Source organism: Mobula hypostoma, chromosome 3 (assembly GCF_963921235.1).
Source record: "Mobula hypostoma chromosome 3, sMobHyp1.1, whole genome shotgun sequence".
NCBI classification, from domain to species: domain Eukaryota; kingdom Metazoa; phylum Chordata; class Chondrichthyes; order Myliobatiformes; family Myliobatidae; genus Mobula; species Mobula hypostoma.
In genome coordinates, this window is record NC_086099.1 from 184,310,819 (window position 1) to 184,330,992 (window position 20,174).

Consider the following 20,174-nt stretch of genomic DNA (forward strand, 5'->3'; position numbering starts at 1 on the left):
CAGTCAATCATTTCAGCCTCAGGGCATGGTGACAGGAATTGCATGGGACATGTTCCTAAGCTTTCCCATCCCCAATTGTTTCATCAATTGCCTGCCACCTTAAGATCAGTAGAGGGTGTGTTTGCTGCTTCTTGTGTTACCACAATCCTGTTATTCTAGGAATCAATCTAGTAAACCTTTTCTGCAAATAAATCTTTTCTTAGGTGACCTGTATTGGATGTTAACTTTGTGATTCAGATAAAAGGGCACTTGGATCTTTCTGAACACCAGCACCTTTCTTTGGCCCCTGCGTCATCTTCCTGGCCTACTTTATTATTGTTTTGCATTATCAGCAAAAGTTGTGGGTTTGGATACTGAGGTGCAGCAATGATCTCTGCTGGGGCCTACCCATTGGATTAGAGGGTGAAGAGTAATATAACTGAATTTGCCATGAGTGTGAGTAGGATAAATGGAGGCATCTATTTTTTTCTAACTAGTGGAGCTTGGGGGAGAGGCAGTTTATTGAATGGGCAAGAAATTGTAGGAAGAATATTATGTTGGAGAATGAAGTTATCCACTTTTGTAGAAATTGAAAGATGTCGACATTATTTTATATGAACCTGTAAGTTAATTGAGCAAAAAGCAGCCAGGAAGGCAAATGCACCAAAGGCTAAGATACAAGTGGACTTGAGTATATAAGTAAAAACACCATAGGTCAGTCATTAACTCTCTGATTTAAAAAAAATACCTTTCTTTATTCACTTTGTCTCTCCTCAAAACTCTTGAAGGTTTAATGAAACCTCTATGAATTTCCCTCTTAGCTTTCTATACTTCAATAGAAATGTAAGGAGTTCCAAGTCTCAACACACTAATTATTCTACATTTGTATGCTCTTTCTGGCTTTTGTGGAAATATTATATTGGAGCCGTAGGTAGTATTCCTTGTTCTCCTCTGTCCAACGAAGGTACTCAATTAACTCAGATTCTGATGTTTTGTATTTTGGGCACAACTTCTTCAGCTGTCCATCGATCTCGATATTGACTGTGCTGAGAGTTTAGTCTCTGCAGGCACATTTATGGGCCACAAGACCAGCATTGGATCGGCATTGTCTCCCAACTTGCTGATAATTCGAGTGAGAGACATCATTGCAGTGTGAGAGCCAACTGAAAAGAACAAGTCTTGCTGGGAGTGAGTTTTATTTGAGTCAGTAAAAAGAATGGAGGTGTGAAGTGGAGTGGCCATTGTTGCAGCAGGCCACTGTTAGAGTGTGAGTGTTAGAGAATGTGAGAGGCTTTTGTTCAACAAGCTTCAGCGAGAACAGGCATGGGCAAGCACAGGTGCAGGTTCTAAGTGAATTTCTAGTAAGGTTTTTTTTCTCTCTATTTGCACATAGCTGGTGTGCTGAGATTGGGGCCAGAGTTAGTGCTATGTTTTTTATCATGTGGGAGAATAAGGAGGTGAAAGTTAGGAACTACAGGGAGATAGTCACCCCTATTTTACAGGAAGCAGGTACCTAGGCAAGGGAAAGGGAATAGGCAGCCATTACAGAGTACCCCTGTGGCCATTCTCAATAATGAGTGTACTGCTTTGGATACTGTTGAATGACCTATCATGGGAAAGCTGCAGAGACTGGGTCTCTGGCACTGAGTCTGACTCTGTGGCTCAGAAGGGAAGGGAGCAGAAGAGCAGCGCAGTATTGATGGGGGATTCCATAGTTAAAGGAGCAGACAGGAGATTCTGTGGACATGAAAGAGACACCCAGATGGTATGTTGCCCCCTAAGTTCGAGGGTTAGGGATATCTCAGATCAGGTCTACAGCCTTCTAAAGTGGGAGGGTGAATAGCTGGAAGTTGTAGTACATATTGGTACAACAGCATAAGTAAGAAAAGGGAGGAGATCCTGAAGGTTTAATATAGGGAGTTGGGTAGAAAACTGAAAAGCAGGGCCTCCAGGGTGGTAATCTTTGGATTGCTCCCTATGCCACATGCTAGTGAGAGTAAGAAGAGGATGATTTGGCAGATGAATGCATAGCTGAAGAATTGGTGCAGTGGGCAGGGTTTCAGATTTCTGGATCATTGGGACCTCTTCTTGGGAAGGTCTGACCTGTACAAAAAAGACGGATTACACCTGAATCCAAGGAGGGCCAATAGCCTTGTGGGCAGGTTTACTGGAGCTATTGGAGAGAGTTTAAGCAAATTTGGCAGGGAGATGAGAACCAGAGTGATAGGGTTGAGGATGGGGCAGTTGGTAGCCAAGTAGATACAGTGTGTAGTGAGGCTGTGAGGAAGGACAAGCAGATAATAGAGCAAAATTACAGTGAGTGGGATGAATTGAAGAATAACAGCAAAATTGAAAAGGGTGATGAATACAGGATTGAAAGTGTTATTTGACTAAACACAGTACTATATGGAATAAGGTAGATGATCTTCTAGCTCTGTTAGAGATTGGCAGGTATGATGTTGTGGACATCACTGAGGCATGGCTGAAAGAAGATAATAGATGGGAACCTAATATCCAAGGACATGCATTGTATTGAAAGAATAGGCAGTTAGGCAGAGGAGGTTGGGTGGTGCTTTTGAGGAAAATGAAATCTAATTCATAGAAAGAACAGACATAAGATTGGAAGATTTTAGGATACTTATGGAAAGAGTTTAAAAAAAAAAGATCTGGGAAGGCTGTTTTCTGGCAAAAATGTACTTGGTAAGTGGGAGGCCTTCAAAAGTGAAATTTTGAGAGTACAAAGCTTGGATGTGCCTGTCAGAATAAAAGATAAAGATAATGGGTGTAGGGAGCCTTGGTTTTCAAGAGATATTGAGGCCCTGGTTAAGGAAAAAAAGGAGGTGCATAGCAGGTAGGAACAAATGGGGTGCTTATGGAGTATAAGAAATACAAGAGAGTAACTAAAGAAATCAAGAGGGCTTAAAGAGGGAACACGCACAAAATACTGGAGGAACTCAGCTGGCCAGACAGCATCTATAGAAAAGAGCAAACAGTTGACGCTTTGGGTCAAGACCCTTCATCAGGATTGGAGTTGAGAAGTCAGAGTAAGAAGTGATAGATGAAACTGGGTGGGGGAGGGGTGAAGTAAAGAACTGGGAAGTTGATCGGTGAAAGAGATAAAGGGCTGGAGAAGGGGGAATCTGATAGGAGATGACAGAAGGTCAAGAAGGCATGAAGTTGCCTGAGCAGACAAGATGAAGGAGAATCCTAAGGGATTCTACAAACCCGTTAAGAGCAAATGGATTGCAAGGGATAAAATTCTTCCTCTGGAAGATCAGAATAGTGGTTCATGTCTGGAGCCAGGTGAGGTGAGATCTTAGCTAATTTTAACATTTGTATTTACTCAGGAGAAGGACACGGTCTATAGAAGTGAGGTGGAGCAGCATCAACTTCATGGACACTATACAGATTATAGAGGAGGAGGTTTGTTGTCTTGAAGCAAATTAGGGTGGATAAATCCAGAGGGCCTGACAAGGTGTTCCCTCAGATCCTGCAGTTGGCAAGTGCAGAAATTGCCGAGTCCATAGCAGAGATATTTAAATCATCCTTAGCAACAGGTGAAGTACCCAGAGGATTCAAGGATAGCCCATGCTGTTCCACTGTTTAAGAAAGACTCTAAAAATAATCTAGGAAATTATAGGCCAGTGAGCCTTAGTGGGAAAGTTATTGGAAGATATTCTGAGGGAACCAATTATGTAAGTATTTGGAAAAGAGGAAAGTTAACATTTCAGGCCGAAACATCGATTGTACTCTTTTCCATAGATGCTGCCTGGGCTACTTAGTTCTTCTAGCACTGTGTGTGTGTGTGTGTGTGTGTGTGTGTGTGTGTGTGTGTTGCTTGGATTTCCAGCATTTGAAGATTTTCTCTTGTTCAATTTAAGTATTTGAATAGACATGGACTGATTAAGGATAGCCAGCGTGGCTTCATGCACAGTAGATCAGGTCTAACAAATCTTAGAGTTTTTTGAGGAAGTTACCAGGAAAGTGGATGAAGGCAAGGCAGTAGATGTTGTCTTCATGGACTTTAGCAAGGGTAGTTGGGCAGGAAGGTTCAGTCACTCAGCACTCAGGATGAAGAATTTGACATTGGCTTTGTGGGAGAAGCTAGAGAGGGGTTGCCTCTCTGACTGGAGGCCTGTGAATAGTGCTGTGCCGCAGGGATTGTTGCTGGATCCGTTGTTGTTTGTTGTGTATATCAACGATCAGGATAATAATGTGGTTAACTGGATCAGCAAATTTGTGGATAAGATAAGATAAAATTTTATTTATCCCAAAGGAAACTATTGTTGCAGGGTGGCTCAGTCAGAAATATACACTTTAAAATACAAAATGTAAGTAATGAGGTATGAGAAAGATACAAAATGTGCTTACAAAGTAATAATGCAAAATACAGATGTGCAATGAAACCATATATTTGTTGTTGTAGAGTCTTGTGGCCACAGGGAGAAAGGATCTCCTGTGGTGGTCAGTGGTGCACTTCAGTGGAATAGATCGGTTACTAAAGGTGCTCCTCTTTTTGTCCAGTATGTCATGGAGGGGGTGAGACGGATTGTCCACAATGCCCCATGGCTTCCGCAGCATCCTCCTCTCAGCCACCACCACCAGGGAATCCAGTTCCACCCCCAGAAAAGAACCAGCCTTCCTAACACCAAGATTACAGGAATGATACCAGTATGGATGGAAGGTTGGCTGACTCGCACAAGGCAGAATGGGTATAAAGGGAGCCTTTTCTGGTTGGCTGCTAGTGACTAGTAGTGTTCTGCAGTGGTCAATGTTAAGACCACTTTTTTTCAAGTTGTACGTTAATGATTTGGATGATAGTCCTCATCCTGGTGGGATGGGAAACTTGATTGAATGAGAACTAATCAATCAGGAGGGATGGACTATGGGGGTATAAATACCACTGGACTGGACCTGCACAGGCATTATTCCTGATGAAGATGGCAAAGTTTGTCATCGAACCATTGGTTCTCCTTGATACCTGTGCCTGGCTGGAAGCCCGAGAAGAGTTTATTTGTTCAAAAATTCCCTCTGTTTGCTTTTTACCTTTTAAACTTTTGCCCTCTGGTACTGGACCCCGCAGCTATGTGGAAAAGTTTCTCAGTTTTAATCCTTTCTATGCCCTTGACCTCTGCTGCTGTGAGGGAAAAGAAGATCAGCCTTTTCAGACTCTCTTTATGATCCCATGCAACACCTTTTTGAATTTCGTGCACCCTCTCCAGTACAGTTAAATCCTTTCTATATGTAGGTAATACTCTAGCTTTGACCAATGTTTTATAAAATTATACTATAACCTACTTTATCTAGTATTATATGCTCTGCGTAATGAAGGCAGGTATCAGCATTGCTTATTCATTACCTTACCCACCTGTGCTACCACCTTCAGAGATCATTAGACTTGTACACCAAAGTCCCTCTGGTTCTCAGTACTCCTTAGGAACCTATAGAAATTGTGTATGCCTTCTCTGCATTAGTCTCCCCAAAATGCATCACATCACACTTACCAGAATTAATTTCCATCTGCCATGCTCTGCACACTTATTAAATGAGTGTCAGCTTACAGGCAATGACTACCTCTTCACTATTGACAATAGCAACAGTTTTTGTCATTTCTGGACGTGCTAGTCATTCTCCTTGCATTCATATCGAAATTGTTAACATACATAACAGTTGGAGTCATCATTGGTCACAGGCTTTCATTCGTAATAAAAAAACTCCCAATTGTCATATCTTCCTATTGCCAAGCCAATTTTGTCTCAGTTTGCCAGCCTTGAATTCATCTAAATATTTGGCAGTGACCTTGTCAATGGTCTTATTGAAGTCCATATGTACTATATCAACTTCACTGCTCTCATTGTTAAAAGTTTGTTACTTCTTCAAACAGTAATCAATTGGTCAGATAGGACCTCCGGAAAATCATTCTAACTTATTTTAATTAAACAGTCTTTTCAAATGAGGATTAAAATTTTTTTTCAAATTTTTCCAAAAACCTTCCTGCCACTGATGACATACTCATTGGCTTGTAAATGCCTAATTTATCCCTGCTGCCCTTCCTGAATAGAAGTACTATATTCACTGCCCTGTAGAACCTCATCCATTGAAAATTTAAAATGGTATACCAAGTACCCCAGGAATGTTCTGCTTTAGCAGCCTGTTGAGTAACCTCAACAGGCCATGGGGATTTATTCACACTTAAGCCTGATACCACATCTAATTCTTCTTTTCTTAATGATCACATGTTCTAAAATTTCAGAACATCAGTTTCCCAGAAATAGGAGTCCCATTCATTAAATTTTAATTTTCATTAGAGATTAAAGAAAAACTTTTTTTAATTGTCTTATTCACTTCCCTTTTATTTCACTTCTTTGGTATTGTTAATTATATATACTGTTATAACAGTGCATAACTTCTTTGAAGAAATAACAAGCAGGGTAGACAAAGGAGAATCGGTTGATGTTGTGTACTTGGATTTTCAGAAGGCCTTTGACAAGGTGCCACACATGAGGTTGCTTAACAAGCTACGAGCCCATGGTATTACAGGAAAGATTCTAGCATGAATAAAGCAGTGGTTGATTGGCAAGAGGCAAAGAGTGGGAATAAAGGGAACTTTTTCTGGTTGGCTACTGGTGACGAGTGGTGTTCCACAGGGGTCTGTGTTGGGACTGATTCTTTTTATGTCAATGATCTAGTTGATGGAACTGATGGCTTTGCTGCAAAGTTTGCAGACTACATAAAGGTAGGTGGAGGGGCAGGTAGTTTTGAGGCAGTAGAGTAGACTGACAGATCAGGCGAATGGGCAAATAAATGATAGATGGAATACTGTGTTGGGGAGTGTATGGTCGAAGAAATGAAAGGATTGACTATTTTCTAAATGGAGAGAAAATACAAAAAACTGAGGCGCAAAGGGATTTGGGAGTCCTTGTGCAGGATTCCCAAAAGGTTAATTTGCAGGTTGAGTCTGTGGTGAGGAAAGCAAATGCAATGTTAGAATTCGTTTCAAGAGGACTAGAATATAAAAGCGAGGATGTAATGTTGCGACTTTATAAAACACTGGTGAGGCCTCATTTGGATATTGTGGGCAGTTCTGGGCCCCTTACCTTGGAAAGGATGTGCTGAAACTGGAAAGAGTTCAAAGGAGGTTCACAAAAATGAATCCAGGATTGAATGGCTTGTCATTTGAAGAGTATTTGATGGCTCTTGGCCTGTATTCAGTAGAGTTCAGAAGAATGAGTGGTGACCTCATTGAAACCTATCGAATGGTGAAAGGCTTTGATAGTAAATATCTTATCAACTTCCACTCTGTGGTGGGAAAGTCTATAACCAGAGGACACAGCCTCAGAATATAGGGATGTCCTTTTAGAACTGAGATGAGGAGGAATTTCTTTAGCCAGAGAATGGTGAATCTGTGGAATTCTTTGCCACAGAAAGCTGTGGAGGCCATGTCTTGTGTATATTTAAGGCAGAAGTTGATAGATTCTTGACTGGTCAGGGCATGAAGGGATACAGGGAGAAGGCAGGAGATTGGGGCTGAGAGGAAAAATGGGTCAGACTCGATGGGCCAAATGCCCTAATTCTGCTCCTGTATCTTATGATCTTGAAATGTTATCATGCAGTAAATATTTGAACCATTACATTATTCTTGAATGGCTGTGTGGTTACTTTAGTCTGCTATCATTTTCCTGCTGCTATGGGACCCAGAATGCCAAAATAAAATGTACCTTCAACTGCTGTGGCATAAAAGCCCACAAAATTGGGGAGTAGGAAGCAGGGCGCTACTGATTTTTTTTTTTAAAGAAGAGCCAAGAAGTTAGAACATAGAAAACCTACAGCACAATACAGGGCCTTAGGCCCACAAAGTTGTGCTGAACATGTCCCTACCTTAGAAATTACTAGGGTTACCCATAGCCCTCTATTTTTCTAAGCTCCATGTACTTATCCAAAAGTCTCTTAAAAGACCCTATCGTATCTGCCTCCATCACAGTTACCAGCAGCCCATTCCATGCACTCACCACTGTCTCCGTTTTTTAAAAAAAAACTTGCCCCTGACATCTCCTCTATACCTACTCCCAAGCACCTTAAACCTGTGCCCTCTTGTGGCAGCCATTTCAGCCCTGGGAAAAAGCCTCTGACTATCTACACGATCAATGCCTCTCATCATCTTATACAGCTCTCTCAAGACACCTTTCATCCTCCGTCGCTCCAAGGAGAAAAGGCCAAGTTCACTCAACCTGTTTTCATGAGGCATGCTCCCCAATCCAGGCAACATCCTTGTAAATCTCCTCTTCACCCTTTCTATGGTTTCCACATCCTTCCCGTAGTGAGGCAACCAGAACTGAGCACAGAACTCCAAGTGGGGTCTGACCAGAGTCCAATACAACTGCAACATTACCTGTCGGCTCCTAAATTCAATTCCACGATTGAAGGCCAATACACTGTATGCCTTCTTAACCGCAGAGTCAACCTGCGCAGTTGCTTTGATCGTCCTATGGACTCAGACCCTAAGATCCCTCCGATCCTCCACATTGCCAAGAGTCTTACCATTAATACTATATTCTGCCATCATATTTGACCTACAAAAATGAACCACCTCACACTTATCTGGGTTGAACTCCACCTGTTACTTCTCAGCTCAGTTTTGCATCCTATCAATGTCCCACTGTAACCTCTGACAGCCCTCCACGCTATCCACAACACCCCTGACCTTTGCGTCATCAGCAAATTTACTAACCCATCCTTCCACTTCCTCATCCAGGTCATTTATAAAAATCACGAAGAGTAAGGGTCCCAGAACAGATCCCTGAGGTACATCACTGGTCACCGACCTCCATGCAGAATAAGACCTGACTACAACCACTCTTTGCCTTCTGTGGGCAAGCCAGTTCTGGATCCACAAAGCCATGTCCCCTTGGATTCCATGCCTCCTTACCTTCTCAATAAGCCTTGCATGAGGTACCTTATCAAATGCCTTGTTGAAATCCACATACACTGCATCTACTACTCTTCCTTCATCAATGTGTTCAGTCACATCCTCAAAAAGGAAATTCAATCAGGCTCGTAAGGCACAACCTGCCCTTGACAAAGCCATGCTGACTATTCCTAATCATATTATACCTCTCCAAATGTTCATAAATCCTGCCTTTCAGGATCTTCTCCATCAACTTACCAACCACTGAAGTAAGACTCGCTGGTCTATAATTTCCTGGGCTACTTCACTCCCTGTTTTGAATAAGGGAACAACATCCGCAACCATCCAGTCCTCTGGAACCTCTCCATTGATGATGCAAAGATCATTGCCAGAGGCTCAGCAATCTCCTCCCTGGCCTCCCACAGTAGCCTGGGGTACATCTCATCCGGTCCTGGCGACTTAACCAACTTGATGTTTTCCAAAAGCTCCAACACATCCTATATAACCATATAACAATTACAGCACGGAATCAGGCCATCTCAGCCCTCCTAGTCCGTGCCGAACTCTTACTCTCACCTAGTCCCACCGACTTGCGCTCAGCCCATAACCCTCCATTCCTTTCCTGTCCATATATCTATCCAATTTAACTTTAAATGACAACATCGAACCTGCCTCAACCACTTCTGCTGGAAGCTCGTTCCACACAGCTACCACTCTCTGAGTAAAGAAGTTCCCCCTCATGTTACCCCTAGACTTTTGCCCTTTAACTCTCAACTCATGTCCTCTTTTTTTGAATCTCCCCCACTCTCAATGGAAAAAGTCTATCCATGTCAACTCTATCTATCCCCCTCATACTTTTAAATACCTCTATCAAGTCTCCCCTCAACCTTCTACGCTTTTCTTAATATCTACATGCTCAAGCTTTTCAGTCTGCTGCAAGTCATCATTACAATCACCAAGATCCTTTTCCATAGTGAATACTGAAGTATTCATTAAGTACCTCTGCTATTTCCTCCGGTTCCATACACACTTTCCCACTGTCACACTTGATAGGTCCTGTTCTTTCATGTCTTATCCTCTTGCTCTTCACATACTTGTAGAATGCCTTGGGGTTTTCCTTAATCCTGTCCACCAAGGCCTTCTCATGGCCCCTTCTGGCTCTCCTAATTTCCTCCTTAAGCTCCTTCTTGTTAGCCTTCTAATCTTCTAGATCTCTAGCATTACCTAGCTCTCAGAACCTTTTGTAAGCTTTTCTTCTTGACTAGATTTACTACAGCCTTTGTACACCACTGTTCCTGTACCCTACCATAACTTCCCTGTCTCAATGGAACGTACCTATGTAGAACTCCACATAAATATCCCCTGCATATTTGCCACATTTCTTCCGTACCTTTCCCTGAGAACATCTGTTCCCAATTTAAGCTTCCAAGTTCCTGCCTAATAGCCTCATAATTCCCCTTACTCCAATTAAACACTTTTCTAACTTGTCTGTTCCTATCTCTCTCCAATGCTGTTGTAAAGGAGATAGTGATCATAATTCTATCTCCAAAATGCTCTCCCACTGAGAGATCTGACACCTGACCAGGTTCATTTCCCGATACGAAATCAAGTACAGTCTCTCCTCTTGTAGGCTTATCTACATACTGTGTCAAGAAACTTTCCTGAACACACCTAACAAACTCCACCACATCTAAACCTCTTGCTCTAGGGAGATACCAAATCGATATTTGGAAAATTAAGATCTCCCACCATGAGAACTCTTATTATTACACCTTTCCAGGATCTGTTTCTCTATCCGCTTCTCGATATCCCTGTTACTATAGGGCGGCCTATAAAAAAACACCCAGTAGAGTTATTAACCTCTTCCTGTTCCTAACTGCCACCAACAGAGACTATGTAGAAAATCCCTCCATGGCGTCCATCTTTTCTGCAGCTGTGACACTATCTCTGATCAACAGTGCCACACCCCCACCTCTTTTGCCTCCCTCCCTATCCTTTCTGAAACATCTAAAACCCAGCACTTGTAGTAACCATTCCTGTCCCTGAGCCATCCGAGTCTCTGTAATGGCCACCACATCATAACTCCAAGTACTGATCCACACTCTAAGCTCATCCACTTTGGTCACAATACTCCTTGCATTAAAATAGACACATCTCAAACCATCTATCTGAGCGCATCCCTTCTCTATCACCTTCCTATCCTCCCTCACACACTGTCTCCAAGCTTTCTCCATTTGTGAGCCAATCACCTCTTCCCCAGTCTCTTCAGTTTGGTTTGCACCCCCCAACAATTCTAGTTTAAACTCTCCCCAGTAGCTTAGCAAACCTCCCCGCCAGGATATTGGTCCCCCTGGGGTTCAAGTGCAACCTGTCCTTTTTGTACAGGTCACACCTGCTCCAAAAGAGGTCCCAATGATCCAGAAATCGGAATCCTTGCCCCCGCTCCAATCCCTCAGCCATGCATTTATCCTCCACCTCATTCTATTTCTGTACTCACTGTCACGTGGCACAGGCAGTAATCCTGAGATTACTACCTTTGCGGTCCTGCTTCTCAACTTCTTTCCTAACTCCCTGTAGTCTGTTTTCAGGACCTCCTCCCTTTTCTTGCCTATGTCATTGGTACCAATATGTACCACGACCTCTGGCTGTTCTCCCTCCCACTGCAGATATTGTGGACACGATCTGAAACATCCTGGACCCTGGCACCTGGGAGGCCAACTACCATCTGAGTTTATTTACTGCGTCCACAGAATCGTCTGTCTGACCCCCTATCTATAGAGTCCCTTATCACTACTGCCTTCCTCTTTCTTTCCCTACCCTTCTGAGCCACAGGGCCGGACTCTGTGCTCTGTGTCAGAGGCATGGCCACTGTTGTTTCCCCCAGGTAGGCTGTCTTCCCCCCCCCCCGCCCCCCAGCAGTACTCAAACAGGAGTACTTATTGTTCAGGGGGACAGCTACAGGGGTACTCTCTAGTACCTGACTCTTGCCCTTCCCCTTCCTGACTGTTATTCACCTGTCTGTCTCCCGTGGCCCCAGTGTGACCACCTGCCTATAACTCCTTTCTATCACCTCCTCGCTCTCCCTGACCAGGTGAAGGTCATCGAGCTGCATCTCCAGTTCCCTGCTATAACTAATATTTGAAAGCAACTCTTCTGTAGCTATTAACTGGTTCTGATTAATGCCTCTGTTAACTTCATTCTTGTACCTCTTATCAATTTAGAATACAGGCCTTTAAGCTTTCATTTATGCAAATTTATTTTCAAAACCATTTGCCTGTATTCCCACTTCAGTTATCTGCTTATTATAAAGATGCAGATTATTAACTTTTTCTAAGTATTTGTCGTCCTCAATTGCCTCTTTATAGAACATAGAAAAATACAGCACAGTACAGGCCTTTTGGCCCACAATGTTGTGCCGACCCTCAAACCCTGCCTCCCATATAAGCCCCCACCTTAAATTCCTCCATATACCTGTCTAGTAGTCTCTTAAACTTCACAAGTGTATCTGCCTCCACCACTGACTCAGGCACTGCATTCCACGCACCAACCACTCTCTGAGTAAAATTCCTTCCTCTAATATCCCCTTTGATCTTCCCACCCCTTACCTTAAAGCCATGTCCTCTTGTATTGAGCAGTGGTGCCCTGGGGAAGAGGCGCTGGCTATCCACTCTATCTATTCCTCTTTTTATCTTGTACACCTCTATCATGTCTCCTCTCATCCTCCTCCTCTCCAAAGAGTAAAGCCCTAGCTCCCTTAATCTCTGATCATAATGCATACTCTCTAAACCAGGCAACATCCTGGTAAATCTCCTCTGTACCCTTTCCAATGCTTCCACATCCTTCCTATAGTGAGGTGACCAGAACTGGACACAGTACTCCAAGTGTGGCCTAACTAGAGTTTTATAGAGCTGCATCATTACATTGCGACTCTTAAACTCTATCCCTCGACTTATGAAAGCTAATACCCCATAAGCTTTCTTAACTACCCTATCCACCTGTGAGGCAACTTTCGTGGATCTGTGGATATGTACCCCCAGATCCCTCTGCTCCTCCACACTACCAAGTATCCTGCCATTTACTTTGTACTCTGCCTTGGAGTTTGTCCTTCCAAAGTGTACCACTTCACACTTCTCCGGATTGAACTCCATCTGCCACTTCTCAGCCTACTCCTGCATCCTATCAATGTCTCTCTGCAGTCTTTGACAATTCTCTGCACTATCTACAACACCACCAACCCTTGTGTCGTCTGCAAACTTGCCAACCCACCCTTCTACCCCGACATCCAGGTCGTTAATAAAAATCACGAAAAGTAGAGGTCCCAGAACAGATGCTTGTGGGACACCACTAGTCACAATCCTCCAAACTGAATGTACTCCCTCCACCACGACCCTCTGCCTTCGGCAGGTAAGCCAATTCTGAGCCCACCTGGCCAAACTTCCCTGGATCCCATGCCTTCTGACTTTCTGAATAAGCCTACCGTGTGGAACCTTGTCAAATGCCTTACTAAAATCCATGTAGATCACATCCACTGCACTACCCTCATCTATATGCCTGGTCACTTCCTCAAAGAACTTGTTAGACACGATCTGCCCTTCACAAAGCCATGCTGACTGTCCCTGATCAGACCATGATTCTCTAAATGCCCAGAGATCCTATCTCTAAGAATCTTTTCCAACAGCTTTCCCACCACAGACATAAGGCTCACTAGTCTATAATTATCCGGACTATCCCCACTACCTTTTTTGAACAAGGGGACAACATTCGCCTCCCTTCAATCCTCCGGTACCATTCCCGTGGACAGCGAGGACATAAAGATCCTAGCCAGAGGCTCAACAATCTCTTCCCTCGCCTCGTGGAGCAGCCTGGGCAATATTCCATCAGGCCCCAGGGACTTATCCGTCCTAATGTATTTTAACATCTCCAGCACCTCCTCTCCCTTAATATCAACCTGCTCCAGAACATCAACCTCACTCATATTGTCCTCACCATCATCGTTCCCTCTCATTGGTGAATACTGAAGAGAAGTATTCATTGAGGCCCTCACTCATTTCCACAGCCTCCAGGCACACCTTCCCACCTTTATCTCTAATCGGTCCTACTTTCACTTCTGTCATCCTTTTTCCTTCACATAATTGAAGAATGCCTTGGGGTCTTCCTTTACCCTACTCGCCAAGGCCTTCTCATGCCCCCCTCTTGCTCTTCTCAGCCCCTTCTTAAGCTCCTTTCTTGCTTCCCTATATTCCTCAATAGACCCATCTGATCCTTGCTTCCTAAACCTCATGTATGCAGCCTTCTTCCACCTGACTAGATTTTCCACCTCACTTGTCACCCATGGTTCCTTCCCCCTACCATTCTTTATCTTCCTCACTGGGACAAATTTATCCCTAACATCCTGCAAGAGATCTCTGAACATCAACCACATGTCCATAGTACATTTCCCTGCAAAAACATCATCCCAATTCACACCCGCAAGTTCTAGCCTTATAGCCTCATAATTTGCCCTTCCCCAATTAAAAATTTTCCTGTCCTCTCTGATTCTATCCTTTTCCATGATAATGCTAAAGGCCAGGGAGTGGTGGTCACTGTCCCCCAGATGCTCACCCACTGAGAGATCTGTAACCTGACCTGGTTCATTACCTAGTACTGGATCTAGTATGGCATTCCCCCTAGTCGGCCTGTCCACATACTGTGACAGGAATCCGTCCTGGACACACTTAACAAACTCTGCCACATCTAAACCCTTGGAACTAACTAGGTGCCAATCAATATTAGGGAAGTTAAAGTCACCCATGATAACAACCCTGTTATTTTTGCACCTTTCCAAAATCTGCCTCCCAATCTGCTCCTCAGTATCTCTGCTGCTACCAGGGGGCCTATAGAATACCCCCAATAGAGTAACTGCTCCCTTCCTGTTCCTGACTTCCACCCATACTGACTCAAAAGGGGATCCTGCTACATTACCCACCCTTTCTGTAGCTGTAGTAGTATCCCGGACCAGTAATGCCACCCCTCCTCCCCTTTTTACGCCCTCTCTATCCCTTTTAAAGCACTGAAATCCAGGAATATTGAGAATCCATTCCTGCCCTGGTGCCAGCCAAATCTCTGTAATGGCCACTACATCATAATTCCATGTATGTATCCAAGCTCTCAGTTCATCACCTTTGTTCCTGATGCTTCTTGCATTGAGGTACACACATTTCAGCCCTTCTACCTTTCTGTCTTTACACCGTTTATTCTGCTTCTCTTTCCTCAAAGCCTCTCTGTATGTTAGATCTGGCTTTACTCCATGCACTTCTTTCACTGCTCTATCACTCTGGGTCCCATCCCCCTTGCAAATTAGTTTAAACCCTCCTGAACCATGCCAGCGAACCGATCTTCAAGGATATTGCTCCCCTTTGAGTTCAGGTGCAACCCATCCAATCTGTACAGGTTCCACCTTCCCCAGAAGAGATCCCAATGATCCAAAAATCTAAAATCCTGCTCCCTGCACCAACTCCTCAGTCACACATTCAACCGCCATCTCCTCCAATTCTTACCATCACTGTCATGTAGCACTGGTAGCAATCCTGAGAATGCCACCCTTGAGGTCCTGTTCTTCAGCCTTCTTCCTAGTTCCTGAAACTCTCACTTCAGGACCTCATCCCTCTTCCTGCCTATGTCATTGGTCCCAACATGTATCACGACTTCTGGTTGCTTTCCCTTTCGTGCACCCGGTCAGGGACATCCTGGACTCTTGCACCCGGGAGGCAACAAACCATGTGGGTGTCCTTCTCATGTCCACAAAATCTCCTGTCTGCTCCCCTGACTATAGAGTCTCCAACGACAATAGCTCTCCTTTTCTCCGTCCCATGCTTCTGCACCACCGGGTCAGACTCAGTGCCCCAAGGCTCTGCCACCGTGGCTCACACCTGGTGGGTCGTCCCCGCCAACAGTATCCAGGACGGTAAACTTATTATTCATGGGACTGGCTACAGGGTGCTCTGCACTACCTGTCTGTGCACCTTTGCTTCCCGCCCCCCGACTATTACCCAGTGACCTGCTTCCGACAGCCTAGGTGTGACTACCTCCCTGTAGCTCTCATCTATGACTGCCTCGTTCTCCCTTATGAGTCGAAGGTCATCCAGGTGCTGCTCCAGATTCCTTATGCGGTCTTCCAGATCGCCCAGCCATTTCCATGAATTTTATTCATATTTTTCATATTTTTGAAGATTTCTATTTGCTAGCTAACATTTTTGCTCACTTAATTTGACCAGAACCCTTTCATTTCACCATGAGTTTAGCATTCTAGCTCGTTCTAATCTAGCATTCTAATCTAGTCCTAACTCATTTCCTAACAGGAGATCCAATATTGCATCCCCTCTAGTTGGTCCCTCTATATATTGATTTAGAAAACTTTCCTGAACACATTTTACAAACTCTAAACCATCTAGACCCCTAACAGTATGGGAGTCCCAATCAATATATGGAAAATTAAAATCCCCTATCACCACAACTTTCTGTTTTCGGCAGTTGCCTGCTATCTGTCTGCAGAGTTGCTCTTCCAATTCTCGTTGACTATTGGGTGGTCTGTAATACAAACCCACTAATGTGGCCATACCTTTCCTGTTTCTCAGCTCCACCCATAAGGACTCAGTAGACAAGCCCTCTAATCTGTCCTGCCTGAGCACTACTGTAATAATTTCCCTAACAAGCAATGCTACTCCCCCACCTTTCATTCCTTTGCCTCGATCACATCTGAAACATCGGAACCCTGGAATATTAAGCTGCCTGTCCTATAGCCAAGTTTTGCTAATTGCTATAACATCATAATTCCACGTGTCAATCCACGCCCTCACCTCATCCGCCTTCCCCGCAATACTCCTAGCATTGAAATATATACACCTCAGAAGATTTTTACCACCACTCACCACCTTTCTATTAGCGGATTTGCTTGAATTTTTAACATCATTTATTTTCACCCCAGCCACACTGTCAGCTCTGGCACTCTGGTTCCCATCCCCCTGCAAATCTAGTTTAAAGCCTCCCCAATAGCACTAACAAACCTCCCTGAAAGGATATCCTAAAAGCTTCTTGTAACTTTTGCCATCTTCAATGAGATCCTACACTTTTGCGTAGTAGTTAGCACAATGCTTTACATTATAGGGTTCAGTTTCTGATGATGCCTGTAAGGAGTTTGTATGTTCTCCCCATGACCACATGCGTTTTCTCTGGGTGTTCAGGTTTCCTCCCACAGTCCAGAGATGTACTGGTTGGTAGGTTAATTGGTCGTTGTAAATTGTTCTGTGGTTAGGCTAGGGTTAAATTGTTGGGTTGCTGTGCGCATGGCTTGAAGGGCCGGAAGGGCCTATTCCATGCTGTATCTCAATAAACACACCTTTCCTTCCTCTCCAGTCCCTGTTTTCTACAAGGATTACTCTCTACGGAACTTCCTTGTCCCTCCCCACTGATCTCCCTCCTGGCACTTGTCCCTGCTACACCTGCCCCTACTCTTCCACCCTCGGTATCATTCAGGGCCCCCAACAGTTCTTCCAGGTGAAGCGACACTTCACCTGCAAGTCTGTCAGGGTAATCTGTATCCGGTGCTCCCAGTCTGACCTCTTCTATATTGGTGAGACCAGATGTAGAGTGGGGGACTGCTTTGTCAAGCACCCTCACTCCATTCACCATAATGTGTGGATTTTCACTGTGGCCACCCATTCTGCTTCCCATTCCCATTCCAACATGTCAGTTTATGGCCTTCTCTACTGCTAGAATGAGGCTACTGTCAGATTGGCAGAGCAAAACCTCATATTCTGTCTGGGTAACCTCTGACCTAATAGCATGAACATCGTTTTTTTTTCTAACTTGTAGTAATTTCTCTGTCCTCTCTCTTTTCCATTCCTCATTCTGGTTCTCCTCTTACCCCTTTCATTTCTCCTTACTTGCCCATAACTTCCCTTTGGTCTCCCACCTCCTTCCCTTTCTCCCATGGTCCACTGTCCTCTTCATCAGATTCCTCCTTCTTTAGCTCTTTACTTCCTCCACCTATCACCTCCCAGTTTCTCACTTCATCCCCCTCCCCTGATTTCACTTATCACTTGTCAGATACAATAGGAAGTTTAAGCATTTGATATATGAGGAATATGAACAAACGGAACTAGTTTAAAATAATATTGTTGCTACAAATAATGTGGCCTAAAAGGGTTTGTTCCTGTGGCTGTCCTGTTCTGTGCCTTTAACACCACCTCTGACAGCTTGGTCCAAATACCCACGACTACAAGTGAGCCTGTGGCAACATTCCTTCTAATACTTTTTTTTACATAGCTGCGTGGACCAACCATTGATCTGAGCATGCAATTTTTACATGGCCTGAAAACTGAGTGACATTTAAAATATTGTTTTATAATATGCATACTATGAATACTAATAGTATGAAAAGTGGAAAAATCACATACTTTTGATTTTATTTATTAATCAAGGGGTATAGTGAAATGCAGGACAACAAAGAAAACCTTTCATATTCTGTAAACGTTTTCTTGTCTGTCTTTATTCTAGCTGCGTGGGAGCATTCAGTTCCTGCGTGGCTCTGCAGCTTAGGAGGAGCAATGGTGTGGCGGGGTGGAATCTACTCTTCTGATTTCCTTTAAATTTCTCTCCCTCACCATAAACCTGTGCCCTCCAATTCTAGATTCCCATACTACGGGAAAAAGATTCTGACTCTCTGTCCTATCTCTGGCCCTCATATCTTTATAAACTTCTTGATGAACAGATGTCAGCCCTTTGCAATTTCCATGAGAATAAAACCAGCCAATTCAACTATCCTTACAAGTACAGTTTTCCATTCCAGATAACATCCTAGTGAATCTACTGCATACTCAGTACTTCTACCATATTTTTCCTATAGTGTGTCAACCAGAGTTTCACACAGTAGTCTAATTTTGGCCTAACCAATGTTGTACCATAGTCTCCTTGCTAATATATTCTCAACCCCACCTAACAAAGGCAAAGTATTCCTAAACCTTGAGAGATTCCTCGATATTTGTATATACCAAGGACCATACAATCCACTATACTTCCCAGGAGACTACCATTCATTGTTCACACCCTAGTCTAGCCTTGATATTTCTCCCAAAATGTAACATTTCACATTTTTCAGGAGTACATTTTTTTCTGCTATTGCTCTACCCATCTTTCTAGCTGATCACTATTGTTCTGGAGCCAAACATTACCCTCCTCATTATTTACAAAACCACCAATCTTCATGTCAACTTTAATGTATATTTTTATATATTTAATCCTTAATGGATTGTGTTTCTTTGACTATGTTTAAAGTGTTTTCTTTGCATGTTAGACTGTGGTCACTGCTTAATGGTCCAGCAGTGAAATGGTCAAGAAGTTGTATTTGTAGAGTTAAGTACACTTGAGCAGTTCCATATGTGATTCATCATTGCAGGAACTCTCCCCCATAAGGTAAATTGAAGCATAGTGGAGTGATAGACTTAGACCTCTTCTAAAATTTAAAATGCGCTTTTGATTTTATAACTGTTGCTTAAAGTGGTATTTATTAGAATATTTTGGATGGGATAAAACCTCAAATTCATTACTCTTAATTTGATGGAATGTCTGTTTGATTTAAGATTTGAAGTGAGGTTGCTGTTGGAGGTGCTATTTTAAATGTTCAAATTACATTCCTCTTGTCTCCAGGGAATACTTAACCTTATTTTGAAAGGATTAATATATCTGTAAAAATAGTATTTAGTGGCAAGTGTTATGAATGCCTTAAACCATTATTGGAGATAATAACTATCAGGCTAAGAATTTGTTGGTGTGGGTTTGCAATCCCATTTAAGCATTTGGGGATGTTACGGAATGAGAGATCATTTTGATGTGCTTGAGTATCTGCAAAATTGAAGCGAAACATCTGTATACTCTTTTGGACCTTCTCAAAAGTGGTTCAGAAGAGACATTTGTCCTTAAACCTGAGGTAGAAATTTCTTTTTGCAGAGGACAGTGAATGTTTGGAATTCTCTACTCTTCTGGGTGATGGAAGCTGGATCATTAGTGGAAGTATTTAAGCTGGAACTGGATAAATACTTGATAATTGAGGAATAGAAGTGTGTGGAGAAATGGCACAGATGAGTTAAGACCAGTATAGATTAACCATATCATATTAAATGGTGGGACAGGCCTGAAGGGCCTGATGTCAACTCCTGCTATTTACTTGTATTCCTTATTTGAAGAATACACACTGCTGGTACCTTTCTGGATGTATTTAAATTTGATTGTTGATAAAACTAACATTATACGTAAA

General features: G+C 43.2%; 1 protein-coding gene across 2 annotated transcripts in view; it reads left to right on the top strand.

Moving 5' to 3' along the window:
* Window positions 1-20,174, top strand: part of spag6 (sperm associated antigen 6) — a 137,909-nt gene that overhangs the window by 9,636 nt on the left and 108,099 nt on the right. The gene's annotated exons all lie outside the window — the stretch shown is intronic.